Source organism: Rhineura floridana, chromosome 3 (genome assembly GCF_030035675.1).
Source record: "Rhineura floridana isolate rRhiFlo1 chromosome 3, rRhiFlo1.hap2, whole genome shotgun sequence".
NCBI classification, from domain to species: Eukaryota; Metazoa; Chordata; class Lepidosauria; order Squamata; family Rhineuridae; genus Rhineura; species Rhineura floridana.
Window position 1 is genome coordinate 16,422,549 of NC_084482.1, and position 21,547 is coordinate 16,444,095.

A 21,547-nucleotide genomic window follows, 5' to 3' on the forward strand; every position below is an offset into this window, starting at 1 on the left:
AAAACCAGATCTGAACAAGCCATTTGTGATATTAAGTCCCCTGTCTGGAAGTCCCCCAAGGGAGCAATTTTAAGCCTAATGTACATTCTAGCCAATGTGAGTTTTACATTTATATTACAGTCACAGGAGATGCAAGAAGTGCATCCAGATCTTCTGAAAATGCCTCACTTGTGGTCCCACCCCTATGGCATTGGAATGGTTTGTTGTGATCCTGAATGAGATAAGAATGCTGTACCCACCTTGAATCACATGTAGAGAAGGGCTTGGCCTGCTCCATGAGTCTCTGATTGCACCCCGTAAGCATGGGATTGGGTGTCTCATACAGAATTTAGCATTCAGAGAAATCTCTTTTTAAAAAGTAAAGCAAGTTTCTAGCTCTTATAGCTGAACATTTATGATTAGTACCTGGTCAATTCTCAGAAGTTGGGTTAGTGGTTTAAACAGACTTTCCATAGACCAGAGGTTGGGAACACATCAGAGCTCATTGTCCCCTCCCATGTGAGAAGCAGAAATGAAATGCATTATTCAAATAAAAGCAGATAGACAAAAATGTCCTAATTTGCATAATTTACTCAGTTTACAGAATATCTGTTTTCTTGTTGCTAAATTTGGACCAAATGTGATTGTGGGCAGAGTGTACAACAGTCCTGAATACAGGGTGAACTATAAATCTGAGTAATGATTATTTCTGAAGTGCTCTTATATCAAATTTATTTTCCGAGTGTTGCATACTGCCCGGATTCCTGCATCTTATGATGCTAGCGGAGGTGCTGATGTGAGGAACTATGCATGATTGAAAAGCTGTCTCCAAGAGACCCGAGTGCTGCCTGGTCTCTTTCCAAGTCATCTCCAGAGCTAATATATTGCCGAACAAACACACTGTAATTCAGATTGAAGCTTTCCAATATGACTCATTTCCCTGTCTTTTAATAACACTCCCCCTGCTGCGGCCTTTAAACCCTTGGCTGCGAGCAATTCAATAAGGAGGCACAGGACCCCGTCTGCCACCCCAAGACAAGTGCTGCGCATATCACAGGACACAGCACATTCATCTAGAATTGAAACAAACCATCGGATAGAAAGCTGGGGCTAGACTGGGGCAAAATCCTCCTTCTCCTGACAAATGCTACTTGCTTTTTAATAAGAATGAAATATTCTCCCTTTGCCATTTCCCCCCCTTTGTGGTTGATTATATTTGAGAGCGTTGCAAGAATCAGGATAAACAGGGAGGCTGGAGGTCAGAACTGAGGGGCACTGTGAGAGCTAGGTTACCGGAAGGTGTGGGAGGAGATTGACAGGCACAGAAGATGTTATAGCAGGGAAGCAGAGTGCGGGGGGGGGCAGTTGTGTTCGCATTCACCAGTTCATAGTCAGAAGTGTGGCTGTCCAGATAAGGATTTAGAGCTCCTTTATCCATACCTGGAGCGATGTGGTTGCTGATGTCTCTGTGGTTTTCCCCACAACATTTCAGGAACATTTAAAGAAGTCAACCCGTGTAGTTTTTGCTTTATAACAAGGAAGCAATGTCCATACTCTCTTGGGAAGTATTCTATGTTATGCAAACACCATGAAGCAAAACCGCATGGGCAGAGATGTTTAGCCTTCTGGATGGGCATGGAAGTAACTGCAGAGGCAGGAACATCCTTGTTATCCCAGGTATCTCTGTAAAATGGACTGCAGAATTGGTTCCAGGAGACTTGAGTTCAAGACCCACTTCTGCTATGGATTCAGGATATTGGCCATGCCAGTATCTTGTGGGGGTGTCCAAAAATGATACTAATATCTATTTTGTCCTCCTTGCTTTTTTAATTGCACATGAATGCTGTTAATTTAGGAGCAAATGGGATGAAAAAGAAAATGGACACCTCAGACATCTATTTATTATTAAAATTTATTTGTTTGCTTATTTTTTAAATTTATATCCCGCCCTTCTTCCCAGTAGGAGCCCAGGGTGGCAAATCTTTGCAGATCTTACATGTATGTTTCTGAAACCAACCTGATTTTAAGTTGTGTGAAAACAACTTACCATCCCATTTTACTTCCTGCAAAATGGGGATGATCGTGGTCTATTTTGGACGGGTTTTATGAGGACAAGCAGATACGATTCTTAATGTTTTTTTTTCTTAACTAAAACAAAGGAAGTACTCAGAGGAGTGTTCTGGGTACAAATAAAAACCAGATGTTCCATACTATAAAAATTCCATTCATGTAAGATTACATAAGGTGTTGGGCGAAAACACTAATTAGCACCTAGTTTTCTGAATTCACTGGTTGCACTTACCCTTCACATTATTCCCTCGTATTCCATTCTTCGTCCATTAAGAACATAAGAACATAAGAAGAGCCTGCTGGATCAGGCCAGTGGCCCATCTAGTCCAGCATCCTGTTCTCACAGTGGCCTACCAGGTGCCTGGGGGAAGCCCGCAAGCAGGACCCGAGTGCAAGAACACTCTCCCCTCCTGAGGCTTCCGGCAACTGGTTTTCAGAAGCATGCTGCCTCTGACTAGGGTGGCAGAGCACAGCCATCATGGCTAGTAGCCATTGATAGCCCTGTCCTCCATGAATTTGTCTAATCTTCTTTTAAAGCCATCCAAGCTGGTGGCCATTACTGCATCTTGTGGGAGCAAATTCCATAGTTTAACTATGCGCTGAGTAAAGAAGTACTTCCTTTTGTCTGTCCTGAATCTTCCAACCTTCAGCTTCTTTGAATGTCCACGAGTTCTAGTATTATGAGAGAGGGAGAAGAACTTTTCTCTATCCACTTTCTCAATGCCATGCATAATTTTATACACATCTATCATGTCTCCTCTGACCCGCCTTTTCTCTAAACTAAAAAGCCCCAAATGCTGCAACCTTTCCTCGTAAGGGAGTCGCTCCATCCCCTTGATCATTCTGGTTGCCCTCTTCTGAACCTTTTCCAACTCTATAATATCCTTTCTGAGATGAGGCGACCAGAACTGTACACAGTATTCCAAATGCGGCCGCACCATAGATTTATACAACGGCATTATGATATCGGCTGTTTTATTTTCAATACCTTTCCTAATTATTGCTAGCATGGAATTTGCCTTTTTCACAGCTGCCGCACACTGGGTTGACATTTCCATTGTGCTGTCCACCACAACCCCGAGGTCTCTCTCCTGGTCGGTCACCGCCAGTTCAGACCCCATGAGCGTATATGTGAAATTCAGATGTTTTGCTCCAATATGCATAATTTTACACTTGTTTATATTGAATTGCATTTGCCATTTTTCCGCCCATTCACTCAGTTTGGAGAGGTCTTTTTGGAGCTCTTCGCAATCCCTTTTTGTTTTAACAACCCTGAACAATTTAGTGTCGTCAGCAAACTTGGCCACTTCACTGCTCACTCCTAATTCTAGGTCATTAATGAACAAGTTGAAAAGTACAGGTCCCAATACCGATCCTTGAGGGACTCCACTTTCTACAGCCCTCCATTGGGAGAACTGTCCGTTTATTCCTACTCTCTGCTTTCTGCTTCTTAACCAATTCCTTATCCACAAGAGGACCTCTCCTCTTATTCCATGACTGCTAAGCTTCCTCAGAAGCCTTTGGTGAGGTACCTTGTCAAACGCTTTTTGAAAGTCTAAGTACACTATGTCCACTGGATCACCTCTATCTATATGCTTGTTGACACTCTCAAGGAATTCTAATAGGTTACTGAGACAGGACTTTCCCTTGCAGAAGCCATGCTGGCTCTCCTTCAGCAAGGCTTGTTCTTCTATGTGCTTAGTTAATCTAGCTTTAATAATACTTTCTACCAGTTTTCCAGGGACAGAAGTTAAGCTAACTGGCCTGTAATTTCCGGGATCCCCTCTGGATCCCTTTTTGAAGATTGGCATTACATTTGCCACTTTCCAGTCCTCAGGCACGGAGGAGGACCCGAGGGACAAGTTACATATTTTAGTTAGCAGATCAGCAATTTCACCTTTGAGTTCTTTGAGAACTCTCGGGTGGATGCCATCCGGGCCTGGTGATTTGTCAGTTTTTATATTGTCCATTAAGCTTAGAACTTCCTCTCTCGTTACCACTATTTGTCTTAGTTCCTCAGAATCCCTTCCTGCAAATGTTAGTTCAGGTTCAGGGATCTGCCCTATATCTTCCACTGTGAAGACAGATGCAAAGAATTCATTTAGCTTCTCTGCAATCTCCTTATTGTTCTTTAGTACACCTTTGACTCCCTTATCATCCAAGGGTCCAATTGTCTCCCTAGATGGTCTCCTGCTTTGAATGTATTTATAGAATTTTTTGTTGTTGGTTTTTATGTTCTTAGCAATGTGCTCCTCAAATTCTTTTTTAGCATCCCTTATTGTCTTCTTGCATTTCTTTTGCCAGAGTTTGTGTTCTTTTTTATTTTCTTCATTTGGACAAGACTTCCATTTTCTGAAGGAAGATTTTTTGCCTCTAAGAGCTTCCTTGACTTTGCTCGTTAACCATGCTGGCATCTTCTTGGCCCTGGCGGTACCTTTTCTGATCTGTGGTATGCACTCCAGTTGAGCTTCTAATATAGTGTTTTTAAACAACTTCCAAGCATTTTCGAGTGATGTGACCCTCTGGACTTTGTTTTTCAGCTTTCTTTTTACCAATCCCCTCATTTTTGTGAAGTTTCCTCTTTTGAAGTCAAATGTGACCGTGTTGGATTTTCGTGGCAATTGGCCAGTTACATGTATGTTTAATTTAATAGCACTGTGGTCACTGCTCCCAATCGGTTCAACAACACTTACATCTCGCACCAGGTCCCGGTCCCCACTGAGGATTAAGTCCAGGGTTGCCGTCCCTCTGGTCGGTTCCATGACCAACTGATCTAGGGAATAGTCATTTAGAATATCTAGAAACTTTGCTTCTTTGTCATGACTGGAACACATATGCAGCCAGTCTATGTCCGGGTAGTTGAAGTCACCCATTACTACCACATTTCCTAGTTTGGATGCTTCCTCAATTTCATATCTCATCTCAAGGTCTCCCTGAGCATTTTGATCAGGGGGACGATAGATCGTTCCCAGTATTAAGTCCCTCCTGGGGCACGGTATCACCACCCACAACGATTCTGTGGAGGAGTCTGCCTCTTTTGGGGTTTCGAGCTTGCTGGATTCAATGCCTTCTTTCACGTATAGAGCAACTCCGCCACCAATACGTCCTTCCCTGTCCTTCCGATATAGTTTATATCCAGGGATAACCGTATCCCACTGGTTTTCTCCATTCCACCAGGTCTTGGTTATGCTCACTATATCAGTGCTCTTCTCTAAGACCAAGCACTCCAGTTCTCCCATCTTGGTTCGGAGGCTCCTAGCATTAGCGTACAGGCACTTGTAAGCAGTGTCTCTCTTCAGGTGTCTTTGGCACTTGTGGTTAGGCCTGTGGTAATTTTGCTCTTCTGAATTTATATCCTGTGCCCCTGCTCTCACAATGCCTACTTCTAGGCCTACCCCTTTTAAAATTTCATCATTTCTTTGGTTTTTATCCCAGGGGGGAGGTTTATTCCGAACCGGACCTTTCTCAGCTCCTGTCAGGTTTCCCCCCTCAGTCAGTTTAAAAGCTGCTCTGCTACCTTTTTAATTTTAAGTGCCAGCAGTCTGGTTCCATTCTGGTTCAAGTGGAGCCCGTCCCTTTTGTACAGGCCCAGCTTGTCCCAAAATGTTCCCCAGTGCCTAACAAATCCGAACCCTTCCACCCGACACCATCGTCTCATCCACGCATTGAGACTGCGAAGCTGGGCCTGTCTGGCTGGTCCTGCGCGTGGAACTGGTAGCATTTCAGAGAAAGCCACCTTGGAGGTCCTGGCTTTCAGCATCCTACCTAGCAACCTAAATTTTGCTTCCAGGACCTCACGGCTGCATTTCCCCATGTCGTTGGTGCCAACGTGCACCACGACCACTGACTCCTTCCCAGCACTGTCTACCAAACTATCTAAACGACGGGCGATATCCGCAACCTTCGCACCAGGCAGGCAAAACACCTTGCGGTCTACACGCCCATCACACACCCCACTGTCTATGTTCCTAATGATCGAATCACCCACTACAAGGATCCCTCCACCCCCTGGAGATATATCCTCGGCACGAGAGGATAGCTGCTCATCCCCCAAGGAATGGGTCCCTTCTAAGGGATCGTTTCCCTCTTCCTCAGCTGGATGCTCTCCTTCCCCGAGACCATCGTTGTCCATGATAGCAGGAGAGCTATCATCGTTGGAGTGGGACACAGCTATAACGTCCCTGAAGGCCTCCTCCACACACCTCTCTGCCTCTCTCAGCTTTTCCAGGTCCGCCACCTTGGCCTCAAGGAAATGAAGTCGTTTCCGGAGAGCCAGGAGCTCATTGCACCGAGAGCACACCCACGACTTCTGTCCAACAGGCAGATAGTCGTACATGCTGCAGGCGGTGCAAAACACTGGAAAGCCCCCACACCCCTGCTGGCTTCTTACCTGCATAGTTTTGTTTAAGGTTTATTACGTTAATGGGTTGGAGACTGCGGTTTAGTTGAGGTCAGGGAACAGACGGGCAGAGTGGGAGGCCCTGGCCTCCTCACCCTGCTGCCGAACTCGCTCTGCTGCTTAACTCGCCTTGACGCTTTGTCAGCTGGGGCTCTCTCTAGCTCGTGGAGCACACAGTGCTCGTTGAACACACAGTGGCATAAATGGATGCGGATTATGCTACTTTGTCATCATAACAGTGTTGTGAGGGAGGTTAGGCTGTGAGAGAGCGAGAGAGACTGACCCAAAGTCACCCAGTGAGCTTCATGGCTGAATGGGGTATTGTACACTGATCCTCTGAGTCCAAGTTCTGCCATCAACTGTTTTGGACTTAAACTCACATCTGTCTTAGCTAACTTAGCCAGTGGTCAGGGCTGATGGGAATTGTAGTCCAAAAGATTGGGAGGGCACCAGATTGGGGAAAGTTGGTTTAACCCCTACACCACATGGGCTCTTCCCCTGTTGCCACATGGAAATCCCATTACATTGAGTGCCTTCTTTTTTTTTTAAATGGCCTGATTCAAGCATGTCCATTTTTCTGCTAAAAGCAGAGTGCCAGAAACAGTTGGATGGACATGCTATAAGATAAATCCATGTTACAGTATGAGTGGGAAACCTGTGACACAAGTGCTGCAAGAGGCAAAGGGAGCTTGTGGCACTCCTGGGTGACAGCACAAGCGCACCTGTGGTCTGCTTATAGCAGAAAATCAGTCCTGTACTCTGGCCTTCATCTCAAGCACTGGGTTCCTGCCTTCTCTGCAATTCAGTAGACTAGAGGCAAAACCATGTCAAGGCTTGTGGGTATGCACATGTATATGTACTGTAGTGTGTGTTAAATTCATAACCCACTGAGAAACTCCCATACAGAGTTCCACTGAAATGAATGGGAACTGTGCAAGAGCAGTTCCTGTCAGAGCTAGCTGTGCCACGCAACCAGGTGAAGTGACCTGCTTCAGGCAGCATTATGATGGAAGGGGGTGAAATAGGTGATGGCAGAAACTGGTATCAGTGAGATATTTTTCAAGTGCTGGTGCTAGTGTGTGTATGGGGACCTTTTGGGCATTGTTTCGGGTAGCAAAATCAGTGGGGCTTTAGCAGGACAGCCCCAAGGGCACATCTCCACCAGTGCCCCCTTGTTGCAAGTATTAACATTTCTAGGATGTTTGTGTAGCCAAACCCAACTGGATTTAAAGAAGCACTACCTCTCCCAATTGTGAGAAGGCTAGTGCCTCTTTAAGGAGGCACTAACTTTCATGCAAAGAAATGCAGAAGTGGAGTGCTGATTAGAGGCGGGACTTGGGATGCTAGCTTGGGATGCTCTTTGCAGTATATTTATGTCTGTGCTATATATATATAAAAAAAACCTAATCCAGCAGTGGCCAATATTTTTCACAAGTGTGCAACAGGCCCAGAGTGTTGCTCTGGTACACCTCAAAGCCTCTTCGTATTTGTATGGGAGTTTAAATTTTCTTGGTGAATTATATTGAAATGCTGCTATATTATATTATGCAAACTTTCCTGCTGCTTTGAGCATTGTTTACCATGGAAGAGTGGTATGCAAATAAACTGATGATGAAAGTAGATATGTAGACCCCCATGCTTGGGGCTGGGGTTTTCTTTTTTAAAGTCTTCTCAGCCAGGGAGTAGGCAGCAATACAGAACAGACAGGTGGGACTGTAGGTCTGTGGGGCCTCCTTCATAGGCCTATGAGTCACCTCCATGGGTGCTACCAATGCCCATCCTACCTATGTCTTAAAATATGTCTGCATTTACCTGGAGAACCAAACAAGAAGAGTCTTGGCATCATACAGGACTGTTCTCTTCTCCAAAGGATTCCTGGGTTCTCCCTTTGAATCCAGTTTCCTTGTTTAGCCCACTCTTGTTCCAAGTTGCTCAGGGTAAAGTACATGATCCCTGCTTTTATTTTCACAATAACCCTGTGAAGTAGGTTAAGCTGAGAGATGGCGATTGGCCCCCCAAATCACTCAGAAAGCTTTGTGGCTGGTGTTTGAACTCAGATCTTCCTGCCTTAAGTCTAATGCAAGTCATTGCACAATACAGGCTCTCAGTTGCAAGTGTAAATTTCCTCTGCTGCAGGTGTGGGGAACCTTTGCCCCCTGCCAGATGTTACTGAACTATAACTCCCATCATCCCCTGCCATTGCCCTTGCTTCTTAAGGCTAATGGGAGTTGTAGTTCAGTAACATAGGGAGGGCCAAAGGTTCTCCCCTCCTGCTCTACTGGAACACACGGAGGGAAGACTGTTGGTCTCGTGCTTGGGCGTGAGGGGGTGTCCAGTATTTAGGATCAGAGGAACCCACCCGATAGAGATGAAGAGTAGTTGACTGTTTTTACTTTAGTTGAGAGGAAAATGGACTTAGATCATAATCAGAAACGTCAGTAGGGATGGGTGAGATTTTCAATTTAGTTCCAATCTGATCCAATTGCAAGCATGTTGTCTTTTAGCTATGGATGGGCAAGAAATTCAGTTCAGTTTGCATTTCAAGCTGAATCTATCAAATTTGCAATTTCTGAAACAATATGAGAACCGAAACACAGCCATCCTTCGAAATTCACATTTATTAGAATTTTGGGATGCAGTTCGCCAACTAAACAACATTTACAAAAATGCATATATTAGGGGAAAGTGTGCATAAAAATAAATACATGAGTGAAACTAATATGCAAAAAGGCATGAAATGATGAGAAATGGCTTGCAAAAATGTGTACCTTTGTCAAAACTGCCTACAAAAATGTGTTTATTTGGAGAATTTCTCACTAAAATAGTGGAGAATTTTCATGAGGATTTTTTTTTAAAAAAATCGCAGGTCGCTGTAGAAATGTAGAGGACTGAATTTAACATTGGAAAAACGAGAAACTGAGAGACCTGAAACAAACAGTTCTTTCCATCCCCAAACATCAAAGCTGCTAAGAAATTGAGCTATGGGACAGGCTGCGCTGTGGAGAGGCAAGGGGTGTATTTGCCTTTCCCTGCTACATGCAGCTTGACTGGCTCACTTGAGCCGTCCTCACCTAGTTCTTCTACAAAGACATTCGTACTTTCATAGGCGTATGTTGGTGGTCTGGATTGCATAGGATGATGTCTGAGTTAGCTAATCCATCTTTTGTGGCAATGGGTTGAGCTCGATGGCCTTTGTAGTCCTTCCAGCTCCTATAGCATTTGCCTTGCCAGGCTCCTATTGTACTCGTCACCATAATCTGCTGAAAATGAACATTCAAGGCGAAATATTAGCCCTCCTTAGCAAACCCTCATGCGTTGGCGACACATGTTTTTAAAGGTCGCCAGCATCAATGTGAGACCCTGGGAACAAATGATTCGTGTCTCTTTTCTTTGTAGGTGATCGAAAGGCCCTTTCATCCCCCCCCCCGAATCGCTTCCCCTGTTCAGCATTCCTCCTTTGCCGCCAAGGCTAAATGGCCCCGAGAAGATGAAAACTTTTCTCCGCGCCCGGCTGGATTGATGCTAAAGAAATAATCAACCCCCGGATCGCCGGGCGAAAAGCCATTCGGCAAATGAGCGCCGGGACTGCAATCTCGGCTATTAAGAGCCGCCAAGGCTTGCTCTAGGATTGGAATTAATTTTCCCCTTCTTCCTCCCAGGGCCTGTTGTGGGGATACTATAAGAGCTGCTGCTTCAGCTCTTGAGGGTTTTTTTTGGAAGGGGGGAAACTGTCCCATTGTGGGCCCGCTGTCTCTTTCTCTCCAATCCCATCCTCAGTGCTGATCGCAGGCAGCTGAGCTCACACAGTTAGCACTCGCAGCGGACAAATACTTTTTAATTTATTTTGCTCCCCTGAAGGGGAGAAGAACATCTGCCATATATATATATATATATATATATAATCGCAGACGCAGAAATCTGTGCTTAGCTAGGTCATTGTGCAAGTCTGTTTTAATAAAACTCGTTTGAATTTTGTGAGGATTGGACGATGTCTGGCACCTTCATTATGTAGTTTGCGTCATATGCTCAAACACACCTCTTTCCCCTAGCCTTTGACACCAGAAATTAATGTTTTTAGGATCCACCCTATTATAACTGTAATTTGTTTTAACTAATTTTATTATTGTATAAGTTGCTGTAGCCCTCCTTGGGACCTCATGATGAAAAGTGGGAAAGAAAAATAATAAATATATTTTCAAAGGAAAGGCCTTTGAGGAACAAGAGTGAAAGCATCTGTCACAACTACAAGATTCTTAAAATATGAAAGATTTACCCCTGGGAATAAGGTATGATTCACAGAGGTCAAATCCAAATCTCAAGAACAGCAGCCCTGCGGAAAACCTGTAAGGGGAGACTATAAGGGCAGCCTTGGCTCTGTCTTGGAGAAGAAAGGGGTGGCCAGATCCATTGGACCAGCATCACCAAACGCAATGGTAGAAACTGACCCAGGGCCCAGCATCAAACTGCCCCGGGGCCCAGCATCATGGACTGGAGTCAAGCCTAAGGGGACCTCTGGAGTTTGCACTCGTAGAGCCTGCACACACACTCTACCCAGAACCAACCTCCCACCACTCCAGGGATGCTTTGGCCCTGCAAGCATAAAGGGCTTCAGTCCTGCCCTGGACTTAGGGAAGAGACACTTACTGTTCTGACAGTTCCAGCGTGTCTCCATTTCTCTTCTGAAAATGGGACACATGACGCCAGTCAAACTCTGCCTGTTTTTACTATAAAACATGGTCAGATTGGCTCCAGTTGTTTTTTTAAAAAAATTCAGCTTCAGTCAGATTTCACAGCTGATTGGCAGACCAACCCATTGCCCCTCCAGGTATGGCCAGTGGAACCGTTTTGCTATAGGTGACTAGTGTTCCCATAGCCTTAGTTGGAGCAAATGGCTCATTTGCAGCTTTCTGTAGGATAGAATTGTGCCCTGTGGGGTTCTTATCAAGGACAGGACAAGACATTATTCAAAACTGCTGCTCTCTTTTCTTTATATGACCTGCAGGTGGATACTGGCTTTTGCTCCAAAACAGGAGTATGTCAGAAGACTAGCTTCAAACCTCTTGACCACTTTTGTCCTTACTCCGATCACAGTCCTGGCATGGTTTTAGGTAATTATAGAGCAACCTCTAGGTCAGGGATGGGGAACCTGTGGCTGTCCAGATGCTGTTGGACTTCAACGCCCAACTGTCCCAGCCAGCATGGCCAATGGTTGGGGTTGTGGGAGTTGTAGTCCAACAACATCTAGAGGGCCAACAGATTCTCGATACCTGCTCTTGGTAATTTCTGACACGTAATTTTTTTTAATGAAATACGTTTCATGGAACCTGTTGCCAATGGAGGCTAATAGTAGTAGCGGCATTGCATTATATTGTCGTAGTCGTACTACTAAAAATAGTATTTTTAAAGCATTATGCAAATTAATGGATAGCATAATTTATCAACAGTTGAGATTATCTCATGCTCAGGAATAAGTGCATGACCAGAGGATAGATCACAGAATGATTTCCCTCTTTCTTGTATCTTTCCTTTCTGTTAAATTCAGTTCTAGCCACCAGAGCATATCTACACCAGAGATTTGACAGTCATTTATTTTTCCCAGGGAATGGCAGTCGGGGGAGGAGAGAGGGAGAGAGAGAGAGAGAGAGAGAGAGAGAGAGAGAGCGCCTGCGCGTGCGTGCATGTGCTTGGGATCTCTAAGAGAAAAGTCACACCACTCTCAAATTAAAATTTCTGGAATTCTTTGTGGAGTAAGACATGGCAGATAAACAAGTTTTAAAAACCAATATGAAGTTTGTAGTGTAGGTATGCCCTATTAGAAATAAAATACTAGGAAAGAATGGGACTGAGACCCACTCTGAGTGTTCTTATAGATCTCAAGTTGTGCGTATAGTTTCAGATTACGATGGGAGATCCTGGTTAAAACCCCTGCTCAAATGTGAAGTTGAGTGGCTGACTTTGGACCAGACACTGTCTCTCAGTCTAACCTTCACAGGATTGTTGTGAAAGTAAAATGGGAATGTCAAGTCTATATATGTCACCCTGAGCTGCTTGGAGAAAACCTGGGATAAAACGTTAAAGAAAATATTTTTGTGAGCCTGACTTTACAAATGAAATTATATAAAGTGCATACTAGAGACTGAACATCAGTCTTGCAATTTTCCCATGTTTCAGGTGATCTAACCATTTTTTATTTTTAAAACTCCTGAATGAACATTTTAAGTGTATCTGTAGTATTTTTTAACTCACAAAAGCTAAAAAATATTACATTACTGTTCTGGCAATTGTTAGGGGATGTTTCTGGGTAACATAACATAGGGCCTGCCACTCAGCACCATGCACAGATATTCTGTCCAAATTTTCAGAACTAGTACTCTCTCTCTTTCTCTCTTTCTCTCCCCCCCCCGCCCTCCTGGACATGAACATTACATTTGTACGGAAGATAGTGAGTACATTTCCAGGTTGGCCTCACTGATCTAAAAATGTTACACGTGTCTTCACCCTTCTGAACTTTCTACCTTCTCTTTTTGATAACAGAGACGCTATTGTGCCTTTGAGTGGGAAGAGGGCAGGGCCATGAGAAGTTCAGAGTTTGGTGAAGTGGCATTTTTAATCCAAGAGATGACGTGTGTGGTGCTTTATGCTTGAGATTACGAAAAACATAAGCGCAAGGAGTGCTTTTGTTGGGGGAGGAAGGCAAAGAAATATCAGATTTGCATTCATGTTTCCTGTTCTTTGCCTTTGGTGTCCTCAGCTTTTCCAATGTAATTTTATTCTGAGTTGTCCTGCATACTGGTATGCTTATGCCCCTCGTTCCTGAACTGTAATCCTGGGATAGATATTTCTGATTCACACTCTCTGCAGGTCCACAACACAAATGTTCAGTGAATGCCTGAAGGAGGCAGTGCCACACACATCCTAACACCAATGCACTTGCTGGCCATGCCCATCCATGCAGCACTTTCAGGATTAGTGTCAAGGGCCTCTTTCACATTAATGCCAAATGCACAGCTGCTGGGGACGTGGCCAGTGGGTGTGTTGATGCTGTTATGTATTTGCTGAATGTAGCGGAGTGGGGTCATGTGCTCTAGTCTTAGCACAAGACACTGTAGACAAGTGTAGATGCACATCTATGTGCTTATGTAAGAGAGTAAAGCAGATTAAGGATCTCTTGGGGAAGGGGCCAGAGCTCAGAGATAAAGCACATGCTTTGCAGGCAGAAGATCTCATGTTCAATCGCTGGTACATCTAGTTTTTTAAAAAATTAAACCAGGTGGTGAGTAATGGAGAAGATCTCTCTCTGGGGGATACTGAAGAGCTGCTGCCAGTCAGAGTAAACAATACTAGGCTAGCTGGACATGAAGTCTGATCTAGTGTAAGAACCTAAGAACATGACATGGAGGGGCCTGTTCCCTCCACAAACACACCCTGCATCACATATCCATCATTGACAGCTGCTCATGGAAGGTTTGGTTCCTTGATACTTTCTCAGAGATTAGAATTATCCATGGCTTGTTTTCCTCTCCAGATCAGGAAGGGAAGCAACATTCCATCTATCAAAGCAGCTCCGACCCTGATTCACAGTCAGAAGCGGCAATCATAAATCCAGCACCTTTCTGCCTTCTGCATGGTGAATCTTCCTTGCTGCATAACTTTCTGGGACCCGAGTTGGATGCAGCTTCCTAGATCTAGATGGAGGAGCGGTTGGACGAAGCATTTTGCATTCCCCAACGCCTATCCCTGTTAATGTGTTGGAAGTGGAGGCTGTTCAGATTTCACTTTCATCTCTTGCTGCTTGTTCAGCCTCCCTTTTGACAGTGCCACAGAGATCTTTGCAAGGGCCCAGAGAATAGTTTGAAGGCACATAATTCAACTGTATTACTGAGGCTAAGCAGATCTGCCCTTTAATGCAACCTTGGGAGACTGCTTGGGAACCACGTAGCAGTCACATCGCCATCATACATTTAAAGCACATAGCATCTCCCAAAGACTCCTGGGAACTGTAGTTGGTTAAAAGTGCTGGGAAGTGTATCTCTGTGAGGGGTAAACTACAGCTCCTAGGATTCTTTGGAGGGAAGCCATGATTGTTAAAGTGGTATAAATGTGATTTAAATGTATGCTGTGGATGTGAAAAAGCTCTTTGGAATGTCTGTCTCTGACACTGCCAGGGCCATGTATATTCTGTACCAAAAAAGAGAGAGTCAGGCCTGTGTTTTGGGTTCCCCATTGGTGCCAAACAAGTAGCCACTTGTGCTCTCAGCTAGCTATGACACAAAATGGCTTCCTTTTGACTAAAGAAATAACCTCTTCCTTTGGTAGAAACCTATTAGGCAGATTCTAGTCACATCCAGACCGAGTGGGCCTAATTCCTTCCATCTGTTGCAAGGTGGGACCATGCTAGGCCTCAGGAATCTAGCAACAACACTCCCTTAATGGCCACGGCATTGAACTGAGAGCCATTCTGTGCATGCTGTTTTTTGTGGCGTGTCACTGCATTTGAGTCTGAAATCCAGTTGTGCCAGGGCAGTGGTGGAGAGGTTTTGGATGAGTCTCTTACTACCCATGTACTAAGTCCGGGTAGAAAATATAAGGGCAGTTCTTGTCAGTGTAGCAATATGGGGCTAGGCTCATGCCCAAACCATGCAGGCTTCTTTTATTTCAATAACTGGGTTGCTGCAAGCTTTAACTGGGCTTGCTGATATACATCAACTACTTGTTCGGCAGCCCAGAAAGAATCCAGTGAAGCTTCCATTTTTCAGAGGGCAAAACAGAGGTTGAAAAATCCACAGTTGTGCTGAGGCTTGAATGTAACCCTTCCAGGGTCAAGAGTAAGGGGTGGTTCTTACATTTCTGGTGGGGTGTGGGGCATGCTGCTGGCTGGCAGGGGAGCAAATTATGCCAATTAATGCTCCCTCACATTAGTTTTATTCAAGTGTCATGGGATGGAGTCATGGGAGGAAAGCAACTGACAATGTAACTGTTCTTGTAACATCTCATTCAATGCAAAGTGTATGCATGGGAATACACTCAGATTTCTCACACCCAGAAATTCATGAGTCTTGCCTCCGAGCCCTACGAAAATGAGGAATTTTGCACAAATACTTTTGCATATGAACGACTCCCATCCATTTCATTGAGGTTTGTGTGAGCGACGTTTCTGGTGGATTGAGCCTACTATTCTGCCCAAAGAAAGCCATGTTATGCCAGCAACACACCATATGTAATGTGAATAGCACTCCTGAATTTCTGCAAACATCTGTCTGCTGCAAATGTTGCTGCCTTTTTCCCCTTTTTTTAACTGGAATACTGGAGCACTGCGTGGTTTTTAATGGGTCATAAACAGAAGAGCGAAATATCTAAAGGTAACTCTGTGACCTCCATTAATGTTGTGTCTGAACATGTTAAACAGTTTAATGGCCCAGCTAACAATCTGAAGGCACTGGATGTAAGTGGTTCCATCTCTGAAGCAAAAGGAGAGGCTGCCTAGGCACCCCAAATATGCTGGCTGAAGGAACGGGGTTGAGATAGCTGCATGGTAATATGTGTATATCCTTTACCTTCCGTTGTTTTGGTTTGGGACTTCTGCCATTGTGATGCATTTCTGGAGACTATATTTACTGGGCAGTTACCAAAAGGCTTTTTCGGTCCCCATTCTACAGATAGGAGAACTGATGCACAGAAAAACTGATGCCTCAGTATCATACACCCAGTTTCTGTTATCTCCTGACTCCTACATGAAAGGTTAGATGGGGAAAGGAAAAGGTATTGAAGAGCAGATTGGTAATAAATTTTATAGAGCACTATTCCCAAGTGCATATGATTTCAGTAATACTTAACATGACTCCTATAAGGTAGCTGATATTAATTCTTCCATATTATAGATTGCCCAGGGGTGCGGGCTGAGAGACAGCAGCTTGCCTAAGACCATCCAGTCTGTTTTTAGGGTGAGAAGAGATTTGGGCTGTGGACTTTGCTGCTCACGACTCATATACTATAGGGATTGGAGACTTCGTGGCCCTACAGATGTTGCTGGACTGCAGCTCCCATCATCCCTGACTGTTGGCCATGCTATCTGGGGCTGATGGGCATGGGAGTCCAACAATGTCTGGAGGGCTGCAGGTTCCCTGTACCTGCTCTAAGCTAATACCTCGGCTCTCAAAAAGGACCTTAGGATAAGCAGGATGAGGGCAGGAAAGGTACATTTTTCTCCCACCTGATGAAGGAGGCAGGATATGGCTTGGGGTGGTTTTTGGTGGGAGTGCAGCAGGCTGCTCTTGTTGAGATAGATAGATGGGAATTTGTGGATTGGGGCCACTGGAAGATGCTTTGGATTTGGTTTCAGCTCTTCTCCTTCTTTGTGGTGGTCTTTCAGTCTTGAAATGTTTTAAAGGGCATTTTTGGTTATTTATTACCACAGCTTGCTCTGGGTCATTGAGATAAAGGCTGTGTAGAAATCTAAAGAGAAATAAAAATGAGTAACAGCATCTCTTCCTCCAACTCCCATCACTGCAGGTCTTTCCCACTTTAATATTTGGAACATCCCAGCCAGTAAAGTGAAGATCCTTCTCCCCCCACTCCCTAGCCCCACTCCCAGTGGTAACATCTTATTCTCCCAGTTCATCCCAGGAGCTCAACAGTATCACTGTCCCCCTGCCTCGCTTGCCCAAATGGCTCGATCTCCCTGTTCTTCCAACTCAGTCATCCTTGTCTGACTGTACTTTTCCGCAACACAGATCATCCCTCTGGTGTGGTCTCTCTGCTTTGATTGCCTTTTTTAGCAACATATCTCACATGGTCCTCTTCTCCCTCCTGTTGCCCCAGGGAAGAGCAAGATTATGTAGATTAAGAGGGTGTGCAAATAATATATCTGTCCCACCTGAGCCAAGCAAATCAACTCTCCCTAGAGGGCCTTTAAGATGCAATGGGGCTGTTTTTTGTTTTGTTTTGTTTAACCCTTTGAAGCAGATGTAACCAAACAAAACCAATTGGGGCAGGCAAAAGTAGGACAGGTGCGACATCAGCACCGGGATGGACGATGGAGATAGGGACTGAGGGCCACCAGTGGGCCTGAGAATGCACCTTGGTGTAGGATGAGGCAGTGGTTAGTGGGGCAGTGGGATCCGCTCCAGGTATTGGTCCAAACTTTCAAAGAATGCCATGGACAATTCCTTGATGGTTTGGACATGGAGCAACCTGCCGCCCCTGGGGTGAGAGCTCTGCACAAATTGGAGCTGGCTTGGACTGCGTGTGTTTTCTGTAAGTTGACCAAGATTGTTTGTGTGTGCTGGGAGCTTTTCCCTTCATGGAATTATTTGGGGAGCCAGGGAAGCTGCCTTCAGCCCCCTTGCCACCCTCTGCTGCCCCACTTTTTCATTCTGTCGCCTGACTGGATGTGCCATCAGCGATCGGCTCTCATACAAATCAAGGGGCGTGCAGCATGGCACAGGGAAAGAGAACTTTGAAATGCAATTTATGATCCTTCCTGATAAGATCTTATAAAATTTCCTGGGCACACTTGAAATTACATTTCCATAGCTCCGTCGCACTGATCTCCTTGAGTATATGATACTTGCCACTTTTATGGCTACATTTATTGCAATAATAAAGCGAAATAGTGGGGCTGGCGGTGGCAGCGGCGGCAGCAATGATTTGGCGGGGTGCAGTGGGGAGTGTTGAGATATTTCATTTCCCCCTTAGCAGCAGACAAAACCTTTGCTTTTCAGAAACAAACACCCATCTGGGTGTGGGCCTTTGCTTGGCGCCCTGTGCTAGGGATGAGCCCTGGTGTTTTCCAAGCCAGTTCCCCTTCCCTATTTCAAGTACTGCTTAGGAGTAGGGGCGTGAAGAAGGAAGGTGACACAGAAGAAGGAAATTAAGGGAAAGGCCATCGCTCAGGGGTAGAGCATCTGCTTTGCATGCAGAAGGTCCCGGGTTTAGTCCCCAATGCCATCTCCAGGTAAGATTGTGAATGTCCCCTGTGTGAAACCCTGAAGAGTCACTGCCAGTCAGTGTCAACAATATTGAGCTAGATGGGCTAATGATCCAAGATGGTATAAGGGAACTTCCTGTGCTCCTCACGCATTCTGCTTTCCAGTTCTTCTTCTTCGTGGTTTCTTTGCAGCTCCACATAGTGGTTCTGTGCCAAAGTGTAACAAACGCTAGCCAAGGAAGCGGCACTGTCCAAGGTATTTAGTAGGGGTGTGCATCAGCCCTATGTATACCCCAAATTACAAAGCAAATAATTATTCAGGGAAGGTTCTTGTGTTTCTGAGTCTGATCTTGCCATTAACGAGGTGTCTCGAGTTGGGTCTGGACTTCCAAACTTGTGAGTGGCCTCAGCTGTCCAAAAATGCATAGGTGCTTGTTTTTCCTCCTGTAGAAACAAAACCAAGCTGACGGGGGGGGGGGGGATGAGGGAAGGGGATATTTCGTTTTGTCTGACAGATCTAGCTTTTAATCACAGTGAATTATTTCCCCAAAGCACTCAAATCGCAGTGATGTAGGGGAGGGATTAAAAACGGAGTTTGTTTTTCACATGGATCTATGCCTTCCCCTATGCAGATCAATGGAGAGATCTCCAGTGTATCCCAAAAAATCTGAGCTGGGAGATGAGAGAAGCCCTTCACCCCCAGCCTTATTTGGGGTAACAGGGTTATTCCGGGGAGATGACATCTCCCACACCCCAGTCTTTCTGGGGGATTTATGCTATTTCCCACTACTTCCTTTCCTTATGCAAGTCAATGGAGAGATATCTCTCTCCCAGGCAGAAGAGGCTGCATCCCCAATATCCATTGGGTTGGGAGCAGAAGCCCTTCCTCCCCAATGCCCCTTGGAGTAACAGGGTCCTTGCTGGATGTGTGCATGATGTTTTTCCCACCCCAGTCTTTCCTGGGGATCCATCGTCTTTTTCCCCACCCCCTCTGATTCCTATTGTACCCTCCCCAAAACAGTAAAATAGCGGGAGAACTACTACAGCTATCATTTCTAAAATATGGCAGGCTTCATCCCTCAGATAAGGTGACTGTGTCTGCATATTGCATCAAAGTCTGATAGAAAATGAAAATGTTATAAACTTTCTCTTTGTTTAAAAAGTCATAGAATAGTACATTTGGAAGGGCCCTACAAGGCCATCGAGTCCAACCCTGTGCTCGGTGCAGGAATCCAACTTAAAATTAGCCTTTAAAGGTGCTCTGCATGAAACCCTCTGGTTGTATCCACCTGACATCTGGCAGGCTTAATCCACTCTGGAGGGGCTCCTATGCCTTCAAATTTCTTTAAGTTCTGTCAAAAGGGAAAAAAAGTTACAGTCGTTTCTAGATTCCCTATTATAATGAATGAGGAGGGGAGACAGAGCTCAGTTTTTAACACATTTAATTTGGTCCCAATTTAATAAAGAGTCGAACTGGAAAGATACAGGTGGTTGTATTCAGCGTAGCAGCACTTTGTGAATGGTCTGTCAGCACAAGGATTTCTGCTTGCACAACAGAAAGTTCTCCCCTCCCTCACAATGCCCCCTCAATCTGTTCTTTTTTTTTTTTTTTCAATAATTTTTATTCAGATTTTCATAAAACATACAAGACAAAATCATAAAACATTCAAAGACAAAAAACAAAATCAAAAATAGTTAAACAAAAAGAAAAAAAATAAAAAAAAAAATAAAAAATAAAGAGTAAAATATTGACTTCCCATTTGTCAAAGATCAAATCAGTTATAAGTCTATAATATATAACAATCCTGTCTCTTAAGTCATATTATAAAATCACTTTCCTCCAGTAGTTATCTTACTTAATCATCAAATCTCATAAACATTACTTTATTCTTTCCACAAAAATTCAAAGAGAGGTTTCAATTCTTTAAGAAATGTATCTATCAATTTTTTTTTCCAGATAAGCATATCGATTAATCCATCTCATTACTAATTATGATAATCTTATTGTCATAACCATAGTCAAAATAAACATTTCAATTAATCCATCACATCAGAATCTGTTAGGTTCAGTAATTTCAGTAGCCATTGTTCTATTATCCCTATTAGTTCCATTTTCCATCTTCCATCTTCAGTAGTCTTGTTAAGTCCAGTAATTTCAGTATCCAATCTTCCATTATCAGTATTCCATAATAATCTTGCTGTCAAAGCCATAGTCATATAGTAAGAGTCTGATGGGAATTACCTCTATCCCAAATATTTTCTTGCCATCCATTCTGAATAGGTTGCTGAAATACTGCTGTAAAATCATATCTCTGTTCTTTTTTTCAAAATACACTGGGTCATCTCTTGAAAGTTTTTCCATTGTCACATGGCTGCAGTTAATTCCATAGATTTTCTCTATATTGGGCTCCATCACATCATTCCAGTCCAGAAGATTATCCATGCCATTGATAACTTTATCTCTAGAATCTTCATTAATTTCTTCAGAGATAACATTGAGTTCCAAACAATAGATTTTATTTCTAAAGTCCATAGACTCCAAATCTTGTTCCTGTTCCACGTTTGTTCCAATCTCCGGGATCTCCTCTCTCACAGGGACCCCTGTTCCAGTCTCCAGGGTCTCCTCTCTCACAGGGACCCCTGTTCCAGTCTCCAGGGTCTCCTCTCTCACAAGGACCCCTATGTCTTTAATCTCCTGTGTCTCCAAACAATAGATTTTGTTTCTAAAGTCCATAGACTCCAAATCTTTTTCCTGTTCCACGTTTGTTCCAATCTCCGGGGTCTCCTCTCTCACAGGGACCCCTTCCAGGGTCACCTCTCTCACAGGGACCCCTATATCTTTAATCTCCTGCTTCATTTTACTCAATTCAATTTTCAGCTCCTTACAACCCTGTCGCAGGTTTTGTTTCGTTATCTCAATCTCATCCATTATTTTCTGAAACATAGTTATTTCCAGCTTCTCAGCCACTTTCTTAATTGCCATTTTAAAAGAAAAATATAGGAAAACCACTTCTTATTTCAGCAACAATTGGGTTAATACTCCAAACTTGGTGACATCACAGTATAAACAGAGCAGACAGCCTTATCTCTCCATGCTTAAGTAAACAAAATGCAGTTCCCAGGATCGAAACAATTAATGGCGGTCGTCAAGAAACAGATTCGTCAAAATAAAA

The 21,547-nt window shown here is 44.1% G+C and overlaps 1 protein-coding gene across 2 annotated transcripts in view; it reads left to right on the forward strand.

The window, feature by feature from the left end:
* The window catches only part of NXPH4 (neurexophilin 4), a 117,835-nt gene that overhangs the window by 14,152 nt on the left and 82,136 nt on the right, over positions 1 to 21,547 (forward strand). The window contains exon 2 of one of the 2 annotated variants that reach the window (XR_009761775.1): positions 9,845 to 10,317. The exons of the other annotated variant lie outside the window; for it this stretch is intronic. The gene's annotated coding sequence lies outside the window, so the exon portion shown is untranslated. Of the gene's footprint in view, positions 1 to 9,844; positions 10,318 to 21,547 lie in introns of those variants that run through there. 2 annotated transcript variants of the gene reach the window in all.